The sequence below is a fragment of the Heptranchias perlo genome, chromosome 22 (assembly GCF_035084215.1).
Source record: "Heptranchias perlo isolate sHepPer1 chromosome 22, sHepPer1.hap1, whole genome shotgun sequence".
Taxonomy (NCBI): domain Eukaryota; kingdom Metazoa; phylum Chordata; class Chondrichthyes; order Hexanchiformes; family Hexanchidae; genus Heptranchias; species Heptranchias perlo.
In genome coordinates, this window is record NC_090346.1 from 9223923 (window position 1) to 9242575 (window position 18653).

An 18653-nucleotide genomic window follows, 5' to 3' on the forward strand; every position below is an offset into this window, starting at 1 on the left:
GACATGGAATTAAAATCTCTCAGGCCTCATCCTGCGGAGGGCCGGACGGTTTCCCATCAGCCTTGCCTCCTGCCCGCTTGACTCCCATTAAAATCGGGGCTTAAGCTTCTCATAAATAACTAAGAGATTCAGATTACTTATCTAATTCATTTTGACTAAAGTTCTCAGAGGTAGCACTCTCGCCTCTGTGTCAGAAGGTTGTGGGTTCAAGTCCCAAACAAGAGACTTGAGCACATAATCCAGGCTGACACTCCAGTGCAGCACTCCTTCAGTACTACACCATCAGAGATGCCGTCTTTTGGATGAGACCTTAAACTGAGGCCCTGTTTGTCCTCTCAGGAGGACGTAAAAGATCCGTATTTCATTGCTGTTTGTGGGACCTTGCTGTGCACAAATTGGCTGCCACGTTTCCCTACATTACAACAGTGACTACACTTCAAAACTACTTCATGGGCTGTAAAGCGCTTTAGGATGTCCTGGGGTCGTGAAAGGTGCTGTATAAATACAAGTCTTTCTTTCTCGCTAGCCTGACTTAATGAAGCCATTAACTGGCACTTAGTGGTATGGTGCTTTTCTGGAAATTTGAGATAATTTGGTAAAACATTTTTCCTGAACTGTGCATGCATGTTTTGTCCATGCAGTGTGTACACTATATATGTGATTTAATTAGCAAAAACTCCGAAAGTAGAGCTCCAATTTCAAAAGAAGGTCTTTGCTATAAATCAAATACAATAAATAATGACTATAATAGAAGGTGTGGAATCACAATGCATGTAGAATTAGTCTGCCAACATCCTTGGGGGACATTAGAGAAGCCACTTCTTTGCTCTCTGTGTACTTAAATTATTAACAGCAATATTCACAGTGTAAGGATTAGAGATGGAAGTAAAGCCAGCATTCAATTAACAAGTGGCTTCATGAAAGTGCTTGAACAGCTTTATCAGTGAGCAGATCAGTCTATTCTTCATGTATCTTACAGGCGCTAACATCACGGCACAACACTTGTTCGACAAGGCATCCCAGTATTAAAAAAGATATGGAGCTGCACTTCTTTGAGTGTCACGTATTACATGGTGCTGAAGGCCCTCTGTTGAACTTGGCACTGCCTAGACAGCATGTCACTGATAGGTGACAATCACTGTAAATGTTGCAAGATTTGACAGGAGTAGGATTAGCACAGGTGTAAAATGATGCATGGTCCCATATTGTAATCACCAATCCCGTGTGGCTTCCTCCACTTTTATGTCATTGCTATCTTCGATTATTCCCACGGATAAATGAAAAGGGATGAACCGATTCATCAAAGAGGTCTCAGGAGATTGCTGCAGGATATAAACCCTAGGTGATCATTCTCTGACTCTGTAACGTTTAATAGTGCCAATCACAGCAACTGTCTGGAGTCTAACTGTAGGTAGAAGGCGAGAAAGTGACCTCCTGAACACTCAGGGTGATGTGCAGGGCACAACTGCTTCACGTGTCACTTGTGAAATGAATTACCCCTCTCAGCCTCGCTCACCGGGGACATGACTACTTTTCACAGCTTGATTTATCGAAGCAATAAAAGAACGTGATAAAAGTAAGCTGTGAGGAGATACTATGGGGCTTGATTTCAACTCCTGGACATGAGCGGGGCCTGGCGAACAGCCGACCCATCCGTTGGCAGGGAGGCTCGGCTGATTTTGACAGCCAGGCCTTATCAGCAAGCCTCTTGCTGACTTTCTGACCAAAACGGGTTGGGGAGTCGGGGGAAACAGTTGCCCGGCCGTTATAATCGGTGGCTGCTGCTGGGAGCCCGGGGAGGCAGGGGTTAAAAATCCCCCCAACCTATATCTTGGTTTATAAAGAAAACAGTAGGTTGTGCATTCATTTCACTTAAGCACTGTGTTATCTGTAAAGCTACTTCATAGTTCATTTAAAAATCTGGTCCTGTCTTCCATTGACTGTGGGGGTTGCTTTTGCTCCTTTGTGTTCCATCGTGCTGCTTCATCTGGTCAGATATGTTCTGGACCTAGTATAATAGGTGGGACTTCTCTGGACTCTGTCTGCTGCCTCATGTTGTGTGCGACCTTCTCCCGCAAGAAAGAAGGTATTGTGTTAGTGACAGCCTTGTGAGTTGTTTCGACAATGTGCTCACCATGGTTGAACAATGCAGGTGTTGTGTGCAAGATGTGATGTGGGGGAGTAAGGGCTGCAATAGTGGTGAGAGGAGGTGGTGCAGAGTGTGTGAGTAGGAGGAGAAGGAGATGGAATGAAGTGTGGTGCAGTGATTTAGGAGAATGATTGGAAGCAAGTGAGGGGGGTGTTGTGAGTAGTGTGGCTTCAGGTGGTGCAGGTGTGAGGAGAGAGTAGTTGAGGGGAGAGGTAAGTTTCTTACCTTGGTGACACTGCTGAGGTCATTAAACTTCTTTCAGCATTGCAGCCATGTCCTGGGAGCTAAGTTCCTTCAATTGACCTCCTCAGTGACGATGGAGGTGTTGCCTGCAGAAGAGGATCTCCTTCCTCCTGTCCACCGCCTGGTCCAGGGCTTCCAAAGCGGCATTGGAGAATCACGGAGCCTGATCTACATGTCTTCTGTTCACAAGCGTTTCCTCTTGTCTGCAGCCACAGTGCACCTCCCCTTTAAGAGATGCTGGCTGCCTTTAAGTGGCATCAGAGATGCCTGATTTCCTGCCCCTTCCTAACGCCTCACCCATGAAAGTGAGGTCCCGGCACAAATTTCATGTGGTGCCTGCTCCCACATGAACAGGAGTGTGCAGACGTCGTCACTCCCCCTGCGGGCCCATTATTGGGCCCAATTGAATTGCTAGGCCAAACTCTTTTTGACGCTTCTAAATGTTGCGAGCAATGTTCAAAATCGCAATAGTTATTTCTAGGCATTAAAAAGCTACTTCCTACAGTCTGGAGCTGGTGATTGACTGGACAAGCTAGTGCCAAATCTCAAAAGCCGCAAGTACAGTGAGGACTATAGAAAGCATATCAATGAACTGCAACTTTTTCCTTGTTTTAATTTTAAAAAATAAATGCAAAACAGTTGTATAAACAAAGGAGAAGAAAACAACAGGGATTGAAGAACAGCTGTAATATTTCAAGGACAGATACCTCACACTCAACAGAATCAATGGAGTCAGTCATCATTTTCTCAATGTTCTGATGCTTCATATTACAGTCTCTCAACTATGACTATTACTTTACTATGTGCATTGAAATAATACAAGTCAGTCCTTTCAAACGTATGTAAATATGATTGATCCATAATCATCTGCTTTTTTGGTAAATTCAATCGGGTCGTTTTTGTTGCAGTCTTATTGAGGTTTAGTTGTCAGCTTGTGAATAATTCAATGTCAGTTAAGTAAAGCTTTTTTTTCCCTTGTATCTCTATAAATGATTCTTCCCAAGCAATGGACACAATAGTTATTAGTTCGCTGTTATAATTACCTGCAATGGAAAAACAAAGTGGGACGTTCCCAAATTTCACCTTTTTGAGGAAAGCTGCAGTTGAGATAAGAAATCAATACAATTGTAAAATTGATCTGACAATTGGCTAAATTGCTAGTTTTTGAAACTGTTTGAAAAACAGCTCCCACCTGAAGAAACACCGGGTGTAAAGTTCAAGTTGGCTTAATATCAGCTAAAAGAGATCTTTACTGAAAATCCAATTTTCTATCTGGTGGAAACTGAGTGGAGAATTTACTGACATCTGGATCAGAAGCTTCTTAATGCCTTTACTTCAAAAAAGAAATTGTAGATTTCATCACCGTATTTTCCCTTTCCGATGCAATGATTGTCAAGCAGCACATGACTGCAGGAATACAATTATAAACATGTTAGCTTCAACAATACGAAGCGGAGATACACATACTTCCTCTGGATGTGTTCTGATCCCAACGATACCACAAGCTGAAGTGATTCAATATAATGAAGAGAATAAACCTCCATCAGAACAAGATTAATTGTGGCCGTTGCTTTCTCTTTAATATATATTTCAGAAGCAGCCCACAGGTTGCGTTAAAGAACTCAGTTCTCCCTGTCGCTTCACAAGCTGTAGTATCAGAAGGTGGAAATCGCTCTCTCACTCATCATTCACATGGGGAAGAGCAGACGTACTTTGAATTTGCGTTGTGTAAAAAAGAAACATTACAGGGTTTCCAGATATCCATCATCCTGGATATGAAAGTGGATGATTTCTGCGATTGTTTGAAGGCCTGTTTCTCATTAGTCGTGCGGTTTGGGATATGTGAATTGAGTAATATAAGTGGATGAAGGTCCACTGTGTTTGTGACACCACCAGCAGGTCTCATCCACTTTATCTTTGGCAGCTTTCAGATGGATCAGAGCCCAATTTAGTAAATGTAATTTTCATGGGTGAATGAGAACTTCTCCAGATCAATCTGCTGAAGCCCCAGGGATGTGTGAGCATTAAAATTCAATTCCCATTTCCCACAACTAAAATTAATTGATATAATTTAAGCCTATAAACAGCACCTTGTATGTATTTTTGGATGAAATCCAAATTAATTCATATTTTCTTCAAGGCAAATTGAAGGGTGCCCTCATTGGAAGATGGTCTCTTTCGAAGCTCTCTTAGCACGTGCCGTGTTTGCAAATATATAATTCATGGAGAGACTGTCAAAGGGAACTTCGGTGAAGGAGGAAGTAAAACGGATGATGATAACCTGCTTGTTGATCAGTCCCTGCAGTTATTTTTTTTGTATTGTTTAGAGAGCCCTGTAATGTAATGTAGATTATAATGTTATGGAAAGAAAGAAAGACTTGGGTTTCAGCTGTGGCTCAGTTGGTAGCATTCTTGCCTCTGAATCAAAAGGTCATGGGTTCAAGTCCCACTCCAGACTTGAGCACAAAATCTAGGCTGACACTCCAATGCAGTACTGAGGGAGTGCTGCACTGTCAGAGGTGGCGTACTTCAGATGAGATGTTAAACCAAGGCCCTGTCTGCCCTCTCAGGTGATTGTGAAAAATCCCATGGCACTATTTGAAGAAGAGCAGCAGAGTTCTCCCTGGTGTCCTGGCCATTAATTATCCCTCAACCAATGTCCCTAAAGCTCATTATCTCATTGCTGTTTGTGGGACCTTGCTGTGCGCAAATTGACTGCTGTGTTTCCTACATTACAACACTGACTACACTTCAAAGTCCTCATACCGTCCCCGCTATCACAGACAGTGGTGTATATCGGACGAATGATGCTGACAATTGGCTATTACCATAGAGTCGATTACAAAGGTGCCATTTAAGCCATATTAAGCACGCCGACTATTTCAGGCAGTTCAAGCAGCTGTTCGCACCTTGCTGTTACCCGTCATTAAGTTACTCACTGCTTGCAAGCAGGACTCATTCATCATTTAATTTTCCCTCACTGTTGAAAAACATTTCTTGAAGTTCAACAAGAGGAAATAGCTTTAAAAAGGCTCGAGAACTTCGGCCATTGCTGCGAACCTTTCTTGCCGGCTCGCTGAACTTGATACCTCCCGGCTTCGTTTTAAAATGAAACATGAAATAGTCCAAGGACGTGTTTGAAATGTGAGCTGAATACAGGAACACGTTTTGATGATGTTATTGTCTGTTGTTTTTGTTCCTTTAGTTTAGGTCCTTTTCAATTTAATTTTGATATAACTTTTGACAACAAATGAATTTAAAGGACATATTTTTAACCCCTTAGGTAAATTTAGGTGATAATTGTGATGTAGAGTTGAGTTGTATCATTAGGGAGGCAGTTCTGGTTTCACTTCAGGCATTCGCACGAACACACCCGCTATAAGCGGTGGAGACTATACTTCATTGCCTGTGAAGCGCTTTGGGACGTCCTGAGGTGGTGAAAGGCGCTATATAAATGCAAGTTCTTTCTCTACAGTTTATACCTCAGAGTTTCACTTGATTGGGTGGAGGAGAATGGAAGGTATTACTCAGTAGTTTGCCTTGTTTGAAAGCTTTACCTGCAACTAATCACCATTCCCTCCAGGAGACTGAATACATTGAGTAGAGCCCATATAATAGTGTAAATTGTACACGGTCTGTGGGAAAAAAGAGGCTCCGCAGCCCAAATGGCCAGTTCTCATTGTGGTAATTTCTCATGTTCTTTTATTAAATATATATTGCCTGTTCATCTGTTTGGGTTTAATAAGTGATTTATTTGCCATTTGTTCTTTCAAAGGGCTTTACATTTTTTTTTACAGAAGTTTGTGCGCACCAATAATTAGTGCTATTTAATATAAGCAAATATTGGGGATGGACTAGTGAAGGACTAAAGCTTACAGGCTCAGCCAAAAATACACAGAAATGTCACAGATTCCTCACTCACCAGGTGCTGTGAAGGATCCCTGAATGAACACCTGGACTTCAGTACAGTCCTGATGTTGGATTCATACCATTGAGTCTCACTAGATTATCTTTTGCGAGAGGAGGGAGATGGAAGCGGAGGAACGAATTCCTCACTTCTTTATCTTGTTTGAAGTTTTATCTGTGTACTCACCTGCCTAGGAGACTGAACAAGTTGGGTAGAGTCCACAATGGTGCAGCAGTAATTTATGAATCTTATTTTGTGGCCTTCCCCCCCTCTCCCCTCTCACAAACTGAAAGCAGTTTAGTGGCTGATGAGTAATACCCAGTGAGTACTATACCAACAGCACATTGAATAGAATTGTTTTGTGTTAGCAACATTTAGTTTCAGAAGAACTATTATTGCTGCTGACTAGCAGTTCTGTGCTGTAGTGCTCAAAGGGGTTTTTCTGCCTTCTCAACCAACAACAACAATTACTTTCATTTATATATCGCCTTTAAAGTAGTATAATGTCCCAAGGCACTTCACAGAGGTCTTATCAAACAAAATTTGACACTGAACCACATAAGACAGGACAGGTGACCAAAAGCCTGGTCAAATAGCTAGGTTTTAAGGATGGTCTTAAAGGAGGAGAGAGAGAGGTAGAGAGGCAGAAAGATTTAGGGAGGGAATTCCAGAGCTTAGGGCCTAGGCAGCTAAAGGCACGGCTACCAATGGTGGAACGATTAAAATCAGGGATGTGCAAGAGGCCAGAATTGGAGGAGCGCTGAGATCTTGGAGGGTCGTATGGCTGGAGGAGGTTACAGAGATAGGGAGGGGACGAGGCCATGGAGGGATTTGAAAACAAGGATGAGAATTTTAAAGTCAAGGTGTTGTTTGACCGGGAGCCAATGTAGGTCAGCGAGCACAGGGGTGATCGGTGAACGGGACTTGGTACAAGTTAGGGTACGGGCAGCAGAGTTTTGGATGAGTTTAAGTTTATGAAAGGTGGATGATGGGAGGCCGGCCAGGAGAGCATTGGAATAGTCAAATCTAGAGGTAACAAAGGCATGGATGAGGGTTTCAGCAGCAGATAAGCTGAGGCAGGGGCGGAGATGGATGATGTTATGGAGGTGGAAGTAGGCGATCTTGGTGACGGAGCGGATATGTGGTCGGAAGCTCATCTCAGGGTCAAATAGGATGTCTCAGCCTCAGACAGTGGCCAGGGAGAGGGGTGGTGTCGATGGCTATGGAACAGAGTTTTTGTTGCGGACTGAAGACAATGGCTTCGGCCTTCACAATATTTAGTTGGAGGAAATTTCTGCTCATCCAGTACTGGATGTCGGACAAGTAGTGTTTTTTTTATTTGTTCATGGGATGTGGGCGTCGCTGGCGAGGCCGGCATTTATCGCCCATCCCTAATTGCCCTTGAGAAGGTGGTGGTGAGCCGGCTTCTTGAACCGCTGCAGTCCGTGTGGTGACGGTTCTCCCACAGTGCTGTTAGGAAGGGAGTTCCAGGATTTTGACTCAGCAACGATGAAGGAACGGTGGTATTTTTCCAAGTCGGGATGGTGTATGACTTGGAGGGGAACGTGCAGGTGGTGTTGTTCCCATGTGCCTGCTGCTCTTGTCCTTCTAGGTGGTAGAGGTCGCGGGTTTGTGAGGTGCTGTCGAAGAAGCCTTGGCGAGTTGCTGCAGTGCATCCTGTGGATGGTACACACTGCAGCCACTGTGCGCCGGTGGTGGATGGGGTGCCAATCAAGCGGTCTGCTTTATCTGGGATGGTGTCGAGCTTCTTGAGTATTGTTGGAGCTGCACTCATCCAAGCAAGTGGAGAGTATTCCATCACACTCCTGACTTGTGCCTTGTAGATGGTGGAAAGGCTTTGGGGAGTCAGGAGGTGAGTCACTCGCCGCAGAATACCCAGCCTCTGACCTGCTCTCATAGCCACAGTATTTATATGGCTGGTCCAGTTAAGTTTCTGGTCAATGGTGACCCCCAGGATGTTGATGGTGGGGGATTCGGCGATGGTAATTCCGTTGAATGTCAAGGGGAGGTGGTTAGACTCTCTCTTGTTGGAGATGGTCATTGCCTGGCACTTATCTGGCACGAATGTTACTTGCCACTTATGAGCCCAAGCCTGGATGTTGTCCGGGTCTTGCTGCATGTGGGCTTGGACTGCTTCATTATTTGAGGGGTTGCGAATGGAACTGAACACTGTGCAGTCATCAGCGAACATCCCCATTTCTGACCTTATGATGGAGGGAAGGTCATTGATGAAGCAGCTGAAGATGGTTGGGCCTAGGACACTGCCCTGAGGAATTCCTGCAGCAATGCCCTGCGGCTGAGATGATTGGCCTCCATCAACCACTACCATCTTCCTTTGTACTAGGTATGACTCCAGCCACTGGAGAGTTTTCCCCCTGATTCCCATTGACTTCAATTTTACTAGGGCTCCTTGGTGCCACACTCGGTCAAATGCTGCCTTGATGTCAAGGGCAGTCACTCTCACCTCACCTCTGGAATTCAGCTCTTTTGTCCATGTTTGGACCAAGGCTGTAATGAGGTCTGGAGCCGAGTGGTCCTGGCGGAACCGAAACTGAGCATCGGTGAGCAGGTTATTGGTGAGTAAGTGCCGCTTGATAGCACTGTCGACGACACTTTCCATCACTTTGCTGATGATTGAGAGACATTGCTGCAGGAGTTCCTCAGGGCAGTGTCCTAGGCCCAACCATCTTCAGCTGCTTCATCAATGACCTTCCCTCCATCATAAGGTCAGAAATGGGGATGTTCGCTGATGACTGCACAGTGTTCAGTTCCATTCGCAACCCCTCAAATAATGAAGCAGTCCAAGCCCGCATGCAGCAAGACCTGGACAACATCCAGGCTTGGGCTCATGAGTGGCAAGTAACATTCGTGCCAGATAAGTGCCAGGCGATGACCATCTCCAACAAGAGAGTGTCTAACCACCTCCCCTTGACATTCAACGGCATTACCATCGCCGAATCCCCCACCATCAACATCCTGGGGGTCACCATTGACCAGAAACTTAACTGGACCAGCCATATAAATACTGTGGCTATGAGAGCAGGTCAGAGGCTGGGTATTCTGCGGTGAGTGACTCACCTCCTGACTCCCCAAAGCCTTTCCACCATCTACAAGGCACAAGTCAGGAGTGTGATGGAATACTCTCCACTTGCTTGGATGAGTGCAGCTCCAACAACACTCAAGAAGCTCGACACCATCCAAGATAAAGCAGCCCGCTTGATTGGCACCGCATCCACCACCCTAAACATTCACTCCCTTCACCACCGGCGCACTGTGGCTGCAGTGTGTACCATCCACAGGATGCACTGCAGCAACTCGCCAAGGCTTCTTCGACAGCACCTCCCAAACCCGCGACCTCTACCACCTAGAAGGACAAGAGCAGCAGGCACATGGGAACAACACCACCTGCACGTTCCCCTCCAAGTCACACACCATCCCGACTTGGAAATATATCGCCATTCCTTCATTGTCGCTGGGTTAAAATCCTGGAACTCCCTTCCTAACAACACTGTGGGAGAACCGTCACCACACGGACTGCAGCGGTTCAAGAAGGCGGCTCACCACCACCTTCTCGAGGGCAATTAGGGATGGGCAATAAATGCCGGCCTCGCCAGCGACACCCACATCCCGTGAACGAATAAAAAAAAAGAAAACTGATGGGGCGGTAATTGGCCGGATTGGATTCGTCCTGCTTTTTGTGGACAGGACATACCTGGGCAATTTTCCACATTGTCGGGTAGATGCCAGTTTTGTAGCTGTACTGGAACAGCTTAGCTAGAGGCGCAGCTAGTTCTGGAGCACAAGTCTTCAGCACTACAGCTGGGATGTTGTCGGGGCCCGTAGCCTTTGCTGTATCCAGTGCACTCAGCCGTTTCTTGATATCACGTGGAGTGTGACAAATCAGAGGCAGTGGAGGGGTCAAGAGAGAAGGTAGTGAGGTAGAGCTGAATGTCGTCAGTGTACATGTGGAACCTGACGTGTTTTTGGATGATATCATTGAGGGCCAGCATGTAGATCAGAAATAGGAGGGGCGAAGGATAAATCCTTGTGGGTCTCCAAAGATAACGGTGCGGGTGGCGGGAGGAGAAGCCATTGCAGGTGATTCTCTGGCGACAACTGGATTGATAAGAATGGAACCAGGCGAGGACAGTCCCACCCAGCTGGACGACGGAGGAGAGGTGTAGGAAGATGATGTAGTCAACCATGTCAAAGGCTGCAAACAGGTCAAGAAGGATGAGGAGGAATAGTTTACCACGGTCACAGTCACATAGGATGGTCATTTGTGACTTTGATAAGGGCCGTTTCTGTACTGTGGCAGGGGCGGAAACCTGATTGGAGGGATTCAAACATGGAGGTGCGGGAAAGATGGGCACGGATTTGGGAGGCGACAATACATTCAAGGACTTTGGAGAGGAAAGGGAGGTTGGAGATGGGGCGGTAGTTTGCAAGGACTGGGGGATGATGACCGCAGATTTGAAGGGGAGGGAACAGTGCCTGAGGAAAGGGAACCATTAACAATATCAGCTAACATGGGGACCAGGAAGGGAAGTTTGGTGGGGATAGGGTCAATGGAGCAGGAGGTGGGTCTCATGCACAAGATGAGCTTGGAGAGGGCATGAGGGGAGATAGGAGAGAAAGATGCAAGTTCAGGGCTAAGGCAGGGGGGAATCTTAGGAGAAGTTTGGCTTGGGGGCTAGGGGAAGGGAGGGAAGCGGCAGAGGCAGCTGAATGGACGGTCTCAGTCTTAGTAACAAAAAAGTTCAGTTTTTTCCAGGGCCGGACACAGAAGGAAATGGGATTAGGAGGGGTTGGGGTTGTGGATGGAGAGGGATACAAGAAAGTGATCAGAGATGGCCTTATCCGTAATTGACACGATGAGAGTAGAGAGGCCATGTGAGATAGCAAGGTCGATGGGGTGGCCGTGAATATGGGTAAGGGAGTTTATATGGAGGGAGAGATTAAGGGAGGATAGTAGGGAGTGAACTCAGAGGAGAGAGGGCATGATGAGTTGAAATGGAGGTTGAAGGTGCTCGGTGCAGAGGCTGAGGGAGGAAAGCAGTGAAGATATCTTGTTGAGAAAGTTGGCTTGGTACTTGGGTGGGCCGTAGAGAAGGAAGCTTTTAAAGGAGAGGTGAGAGGGGTAGAATTTCTGGCTCGGAACCACACTGTAGCAAATTAAAGCTGAAAAACCAGTAGAACCTGTGGGATAGTTATAAACTCAGCAGGTAACAACAGCGGTGGGGGATGGGCTGTAGACTAGACAAAATTACCATAAAACTTAAGAAACTGAATAGAAGATCCAAGTCACAGCAGTTGAGTCTTATTGTAGTCCAGTGGAGTAGCATAGTCTTGATGCAAAAAAGTCCAGGAATTTGGAAGCCAAATTTGAGCAAAGATCCTGTGCTCACTGATGAAAACAAAGAGCGGGGATGGTCAGGGAATGGGCAATCGGCCCAGGTAAGTTTAAACTTCCAGCTTGAACTTGTAGTTAGGGCTAAAATGCACCCACTATTAGAGCCAGGGGAACTTAAACAGTTGTAAACAATTTTACAACACCAAGTTATAGTCCAGCAATTTTATTTTAAATTCACAAGCTTTCGGAGGCTTCCTCCTTCGTCAGGTGAACGATGTGAAAATGAAATCCTCGAAATGAAATCGCATTTATAATTCACAGAACAATGCTTGGTGAGTACAGACAGTTTTTTCAACTGCCCGTTGCCAAGGCAATCAGTGTGCAGACAGACAGGTGTTACCTGCAAGTTCTCTGAATATACAAATCACCAAAAAAAAACAACAAACAAAAAAAAACAGAGATAGAGAGGTAGAAACATAGAAAAGACAGCAACTGACCCGTTATATTAAAAACAGATAACATTTGTTCGCTGGTGGGGTAACGTGTAGCGTGACATGAACCCAAGATCCCGGTTGAGGCCGTCCTCATGGGTGCGGAACTTGGCTATCAATTTCTGCTCGACGATTTTGCGTTGTCGTGTGTCTCGAAGGCCGCCTTGGAGTACGCTTACCCGAAGGTCGGTGGATGAATGTCCATGACTGCTGAAGTGTTCCCCGACTGGGAGGGAACCCTCCTGTTTGGCGATTGTTGCGCGGTGTCCGTTCATCCGTTGTCGCAGCGTCTGCATGGTCTCGCCAATGTACCATGCTCTGGGGCATCCTTTCCTGCAACGTATGAGGTAGACAACGTTGGCCGAGTCACAGGAGTATGAACCATGCACCTGGTGGGTGGTGTCCTCTCGTGTGATGGTGGTATCTGTGTCGATGATCTGGCATGTCTTGCAGAGGTTACCGTGGCAGGGTTGTGTGGTGTCGTGGACGCTGTTCTCTTGAAAGCTAGGTAATTTGCTGCGAACGATGGTCTGTTTGAGGTTGGGTGGCTGTTTAAAGGCGAGTAGTGGAGGTGTGGGGATGGCCATAGCGAGGTGTTTGTCCTCATTGATGACATGTTGAAGGCTGCGGAGAACATGGCGTAGTTTCTCCGCTCCGGGGAAGTACTGGACGACAAAGGGTACTCTGTTGGTTGCGTCCCGTGTTAGTCTCCTGAGGAGTTCTATGCGATTTTTTGCTGTGGCCCGTCGGAACTGTCGATCGATGAGTCGAGCGTCATATCCCGTTCTTACGAGGGCGTCTTTCAGCGTCTGTAGGTGTCCATCGCGTTCCTCCTCGTCTGAGCAGACCCTGTGTATTCGCAGGGCCTGTCCATAGGGGATGGCCTCTTTGACGTGGTTAGGGTGGAAGCTGGAAAAGTGGAGCATCGTGAGGTTGTCCGTGGGCTTGCGGTAGAGTGAGATGCTGAGGTGCCCGTCTTTGATGGAGATTCGTGTGTCCAAGAAAGAAACTGATTCTGAGGAGTAGTCCATGGTGAGCTTGATGGTGGGATGGAACTTGTTGATGTTATCGTGTAGTCTCTTCAGTGATTCCTTGCCGTGGGTCCATAGAAAGAAAATGTCGTCGATGTATCTGGTGTATAGTGTTGGTTGGAGGTCTTGTGCAGTGAAGAAGTCCTGCTCGAACTTGTGCATGAAAATGTTGGCGTATTGGGGTGCGAATTTGGTCCCCATGGCTGTTCCGTGTGTTTGGGTAAAGAACTGGTTATCGAAGGTGAAGACATTGTGATCCAGGATGAAGCGGATGAGTTGTAGGATGGCGTCTGGAGATTGGCTGTTGTTGGTGTTGAGTATTGATGCTGTCGCAGCGATGCCGTCATCGTGGGGGATACTGGTGTAGAGTGCCGAGACGTCCATCGTGGTGAGAAGTGTTCCTGGTTCAACTGGTCCGTGGGTACTGAGTTTTTGTAGGAAGTCTGTAGTGTCGCGACAGAAGCTGGGGGTTCCCTGTACGATGGGTTTCAGGATGCCCTCGATGTATCCAGAGAGGTTCTCACACAGGGTTCCGTTGCCTGATACGATAGGACGTCCGGGTGTGTTGGCTTTGTGTATCTTTGGGAGGCAGTAGAAGTCTCCCACGCGGGGAGTACGTGGGATGAGAGTGCGTAGGATGCTTTGAAGGTCTGGATCGAAGGTCTTGATCAGTTTGTTGAGCTGGTGGGTGTGTTCTTTGGTCGGATCTGCGGGTAACCGTCTGTAGTGTTCCTCATGAGGCTCCGGGAATTCTACCACAAACCCCAAGATTTCAGCAGCGAACCCAATGAGACAATCGACGATCCGGAACAGCAGACAGAGGGATCCGCGGTACAGCAACCGAAGAGGAAAGAGTCAAACTGGACTCCTCCGGAGGGTCGCTGCCCTCAGCTGGACATGTATGCTCAAGCTGTCAGGAAATACGTCAATGCCAGATTCATCAGCCGCACTCAGAAGACAGTCCAGAATGTCACCCGAGCACAACGCAACGCCATCAACGCTCTCAAGACCAACCGCAACATCGTCATCAAACCAGCGGACAAAGGAGGAGCCATAGTCATACAGAACAGAACGGACTATTGCAAAGAAGCATACCGACAACTGGACAACCAGGAACACTACAGATGGTTACCCGCAGATCCGACCAAAGAACACACCCACCAGCTCAACAAACAGATCAAGACCTTCGATCCAGACCTTCAAAGCATCCTACGCATTCTCATCCCACGTACTCCCCGCGTGGGAGACTTCTACTGCCTCCCAAAGATACACAAAGCCAACACACCCGGACGTCCTATCGTATCAGGCAACGGAACCCTGTGTGAGAACCTCTCTGGATACGTCGAGGGCATCCTGAAACCCATCGTACAGGGAACCCCCAGCTTCTGTCGCGACACTACAGACTTCCTACAAAAACTCAGTACCCACGGACCAGTTGAACCAGGAACACTTCTCACCACGATGGACGTCTCGGCACTCTACACCAGTATCCCCCACGATGACGGCATCGCTGCGACAGCATCAATACTCAACACCAACAACAGCCAATCTCCGGAAGCCATCCTGCAACTCATCCGCTTCATCCTGGATCACAATGTCTTCACCTTCGATAACCAGTTCTTTACCCAAACACACGGAACAGCCATGGGGACCAAATTCGCACCCCAATACGCCAACATTTTCATGCACAAGTTCGAGCAGGACTTCTTCACTGCACAAGACCTCCAACCAACACTATACACCAGATACATCGACGACATTTTCTTTCTATGGACCCACGGCAAGGAATCACTGACGAGACTACACGATAACATCAACAAGTTCCATCCCACCATCAAGCTCACCATGGACTACTCCTCAGAATCAGTTTCTTTCTTGGACACACGAATCTCCATCAAAGACGGGCACCTCAGCACCTCACTCTACCGCAAGCCCACGGACAACCTCACGATGCTCCACTTTTCCAGCTTCCACCCTAACCACGTCAAAGAGGCCATCCCCTATGGACAGGCCCTGCAAATACACAGGGTCTGCTCAGACAAGGAGGAACGCGATGGACACCTACAGACGCTGAAAGACGCCCTCGTAAGAACGGGATATGACGCTCGACTCATCGATCGACAGTTCCGACGGGCCACAGCAAAAAATCGCATAGACCTCCTCAGGAGACGAACACGGGACGCAACCAACAGAGTACCCTTTGTCGTCCAGTACTTCCCCGGAGCGGAGAAACTACGCCATGTTCTCCGCAGCCTTCAACATGTCATCAATGAGGACAAACACCTCGCTATGGCCATCCCCACACCTCCACTACTCGCCTTTAAACAGTCACCCAACCTCAAACAGACCATCGTTCGCAGCAAATTACCTAGCTTTCAAGAGAACAGCGTCCACGACACCACACAACCCTGCCACGGTAACCTCTGCAAGACATGCCAGATCATCGACACAGATACCACCATCACACGAGAGGACACCACCCACCAGGTGCATGGTTCATACTCCTGTGACTCGGCCAACGTTGTCTACCTCATACGTTGCAGGAAAGGATGCCCCAGAGCATGGTACATTGGCGAGACCATGCAGACGCTGCGACAACGGATGAACGGACACTGCGCAACAATCGCCAAACAGGAGGGTTCCCTCCCAGTCGGGGAACACTTCAGCAGTCATGGACATTCATCCACCGACCTTCGGGTAAGCGTACTCCAAGGCGGCCTTCGAGACACACGACAACGCAAAATCGTCGAGCAGAAATTGATAGCCAAGTTCCGCACCCATGAGGACGGCCTCAACCGGGATCTTGGGTTCATGTCACGCTACACGTTACCCCACCAGCGAACAAATGTTATCTGTTTTTAATATAACGGGTCAGTTGCTGTCTTTTCTATGTTTCTACCTCTCTATCTCTGTTTTTTTTTGTTTGTTGTTTTTTTTTGGTGATTTGTATATTCTGTGAGACCTGGCAGGTAACACCTGTCTGTCTGCACACTGATTGCCTTGGCAACGGGCTGTTGAAAAAACTGTCTGTCATCACCAAGCATTGTTCTGTGAATTATAAATGCGATTTCATTTCGAGGATTTCATTTTCACATCGTTCACCTGACGAAGAAGGAAGCCTCCGAAAGCTTGTGAATTTAAAATAAAATTGCTGGACTATAACTTGGTGTTGTAAAATTGTTTACAATTGTCAACCCCAGTCCATCACCGGCATCTCCACATCATAACTTAAACAGTGGAAGAGAGAAGATTGGGGGAGAAATGGCAAAGGATGGCAACAGATGGCCTAGGATAGAGTTGCACAGCAAAGGGAATTCCCTCGGGAGCTCCCAGCCCAGGAGCCACCATTGGTTGTTCTATCACCTGCAATTGTGTATTCAATATAACTAGCATATCTCCTGTGAGATTACTCGAGGTGAGCCAGAGGATACATTGAAGTGTGACATCTGGAGTGTGATGACTAAAGTGTGACAGAAAGTAAGTAAATGGTCGGAGTAATGTCATTTTTTGTAAAGCTAAATAGGAAGTTTCCTTATTACCAATCCAGCTCATTGGAAATATTAAACCATTTCTAGTTCAAATTCTTATGACATGGGAATTGATCAGGAAAAAGCAATTAGGAGCTGATTAAAGCATTTGTATGTTGCCTTTGCTTTACTGATAATCATCTCTCTGTCCGCTATCATCATGTCTGACTTTACTCATATACATAACACTGTACATTACTTTCTCTGTCTCTTGTTCAGACATGGGAATGCAGGAACACAGAAATTGCTAGTCGAAAAAAGACCAAGTTTACCTTCTTTCATCCTGTTAGTCGCTTGATTCAATGATAATGGAGGTGTCGACTAACCATGGCAATCAATCTCTATCAGTTAGTCTACAACAGATTCAACCATGAGGAGAGGAAAACTCCAGTCGTGGAATGCTTTGGGATCCATGGGTTCAAAGCCACCTGATGCTCCCAAGCCTGCTACACTTATCACATGCCAGGTCTCAAATTACTCATATACTGTATCCTAAAATATTATTTTCTGAAAGAAATCTATTTAATTTGCCACCTCACCTCACACACACAATGTAGTCTATTTACATACTGTACAATCTTCTCTTTCATTTATTCGGGCACACACTATAGCCTATACATAAATATAAACTACTGACAACTCAAATGCACACAACTTGCTTACCACCCAGACCAGTTGGATTTCACAAATCACGGTTCCCTGGCCCTAGCATCACGGTGACCATTCTATTCCTAACCAGATGTTTATCTAGCTCTTTTCTAAAGGAACTGATGGAAGATTAGAAGATGGAGTTCAGAAGAATGAGAGGTGATCTTATTGAAACATATAAGATCGTGAGGGGACTCGAAGGGGTAGATGCTGAGAGGATGTTTCCCCTTGTGGGAGAGACTAGAACTAGGGAACACTGTTTAAAAATAAGGGGTCTCCCATTTAATTGTATACTGCATACAGTTTTGGTCTCCATACTTAAGAAAAGACATACTTGCTCTCGAGGCAGTACAAAGAAGGTTCACTCGGTTAATCCCGGGGATGAGGGGGCGGACATATGAGGAGAGGTTGAGTAGATTGGGACTCTACTCATTGGAGTTCAGAAGAATGAGAGACGATCTTATTGAAACATATAAGATTGTGAAGGGGCTTGATTGGGTGGATGCGGTAAGGATGTTCCCAAGGATGGGTGAAACTAGAACTAGGGGGCATAATCTTAGAAAAAGGGGCTGCTTTTTCAAAACTGAGATGAGGAGAAACTTCTTCACTCAGAGGGTAGTAGGTCTGTGGAATTTGCTGCCCCAGGAAGCTGTGGAAGCTACATCATTAAATAAATTTAAAACAGAAATAGACAGTTTCCTAGAAGTAAAGGGAATTAGGGGTTACGGGGAGCGGGCAGGAAATTGGACATGAATTTAGATTTGAGGTTAGGATCAGATCAGCCATAGTCTTATTGAATGGCGGAGCAGGCTCGAGGGGCCGATTGGCCTACTCCTGCTCTTATTTCTTATGTTCTTATGTTCTTAAGACGGAGATGAGGAGAATTTTTTTCTCTCAGAGTGTCGTGAGTCTGTGGAACTCGCTTCCCCAGAGAGCGATGGAGGCAGGGTCATTGAATATTTTTAATTGTAAACAATTTTACAACACCAAGTTATAGTCCAGCAATTAAAATAAAATTGCTGGACTATAACTTGGTGTTGTAAAATTGTTTACAATTGTCAACCCCAGTCCATCACCGGCATCTCCACATCATGAATATTTTTAAGGCTGAGTTAGATTAACAAGGGAGTCAAAGGTTATTGTAGGTAGACGGGAAAGTCGGGTTGAGGTCGCAATCAGATCAGCCATGATCTTATCAAATGCCAGAGCAGGCTTGAGGGGCCGAATGGCCTACTCCTGCTCTTAATTCGTATGTCCGTATGTAAGATCACCCTTCACAATAG